This window comes from Microtus ochrogaster, unplaced genomic scaffold (genome assembly GCF_000317375.1).
Source record: "Microtus ochrogaster isolate Prairie Vole_2 unplaced genomic scaffold, MicOch1.0 UNK221, whole genome shotgun sequence".
Taxonomy (NCBI): domain Eukaryota; kingdom Metazoa; phylum Chordata; class Mammalia; order Rodentia; family Cricetidae; genus Microtus; species Microtus ochrogaster.
The window spans coordinates 19,364-21,274 of record NW_004949319.1 but is presented as its reverse complement, the minus strand read 5'-3'; the positions used below and the strand labels follow the sequence as shown (position 1 = coordinate 21,274).

General features: G+C 30.9%; 1 pseudogene; it reads left to right on the top strand.

The window, feature by feature from the left end:
* Positions 1-1,911, top strand: part of LOC101984369 — an 11,809-nt pseudogene that overhangs the window by 1,910 nt on the left and 7,988 nt on the right.

Below are 1,911 nucleotides of genomic sequence, written 5' to 3'. Positions count from 1 at the left end.
AGGAAGAGAGAGAGAAAGAGAGACCTACAGTCTTACAAACGTTTATGAGTTTAACCCCAGAGTACAATGACTTTCAAATGGAGTTCAGGGTCCTTTGATCTTGATATTTTCTAAATAATTTCAATTTTTCCTCTTTTAGAACATAATCAAAGTAGTAAGCTTAAATATCCTCAGCTATTGACATCAATAGTGTAACATGCACTCTGACAGAAAAATATTTTAGATGTTTTTAATAATAATGTAAATTTTTTGGACTTTTGTTATTTGTGCATGTGTGTGTGTGTGTCTGTGTTCATCTCCATGTTGATGAGTCTTCTGTCATCTTTATGACTTAGTTTTCTCAAAGTTTCTGCAAGAAGCCTGACAATCCTTACTATATATTATAGGTTTGACACTTTGTGCTAATGTGAATGAGCAAGCCAAATTGGAGATCTACCATGATGAAAAAAAAAAGATGTTTACTTAAATAAATGGGGAATGAAATTTTAAAAAGAACAATTTAATTTCCAGAGAAATTTTTATTTACTACCTACTAAGACTAATATAGATAATTCAATTTTTACTTGTTCAAAGTTTACCTGATCTTTAAAATAAACATATAATTTATTTTTAATAAAAATAGTCATAAAGGAAAAGGTAGCTTTTATTTTCCTCCAAGAATTAAATATTGCATTACTCTATAACTCTACAAATGGAACATTTTTTTCTAATTACTACATATTCAACAATGTACAAACCTATTTTATATAATAAATATCTATTCTCCCAGCCAATATTCTTAAATACTAAATCTACTTCTGATTACTTAATATTTTCAGAAATAAAATTATATAAAATAATGTAAAAATCCCATTCTGACCTTTGCCGTCTAATTTCCTTTAATTATAGACACATGGAAGAGAATGGCAGGATCAGAGTTAAAAAGGTTTGTCCTTCAGTGATTCCCTTTGACCTGTGGAGTCACGGTGACTCACTGAGGCTGAGAAGCATTTCAGGCTACAGCATCCACGGGGTTATTATCATTTCAGGAAGTTTCGTATTACAAGCTGGAACAGGTTTTCTGAAAATTTTGATCTTAAAAATAAGACTTAACCTGAAGTTTAAAAATAACTTTCAAAGCTGAAGAGATGACTCAGCGGTTTAGAATATATTCCACTCTTGAAGAATACCAGAATACATATCCAGTGTCTGCTTCTAGCCTCTGTGCATATCTGCACATATGCAGCACACACACACTTAAACACACAGAGATTCACATACTTATAGCCTTTACTATGTCTATTCTGTAAAGTGTCATAATTTATAATCTTCTAATCAGCCAGGCAACATTTTTGCAAGACATTTAATAAAATTATCAGAAATCCATGATCTCAGCATTTGCCTGCATTTATATCAACCAGCAAGAACTACGATTTTTATATTACTCATTCATGTTCCAGCAAATTTGCAATAAATCATTTAGCATTTTTAAATATACTCATAACTATCTAATTTTACTGTGTTCATTCCAGTTTTCATTGTAATTTATTGTTTAATTGATTACGCCTTTATTCATATAATTTTAAGTTCTCTGTGTCTCAAAAAGCAAACTGAGAATTCTCATAAGACCACAGGGGCCCCTTCCCCAAAAATGTCATACATGTGTATAGTAGCTGTATAGATTATTTTTTGAGGTAAATATACATTTTTTTAAATTTCAGATATTTTACCAATTACTTAGATACTAATTAAACTGAGTATTGTATTGCTGAAAAAACTAAGGAGGGCAGGTCTAGTGTGGATGAGTCACATAAAATATTAAGGGTTGGAATAGGAGAAACCGATACTACACAAAATAAAAATATATAAAAATTGGCTTCAGTGAAGTTGTTCAACATGCTCACTGAGTGCAGGGCTTTGTTCAGGTTTCCA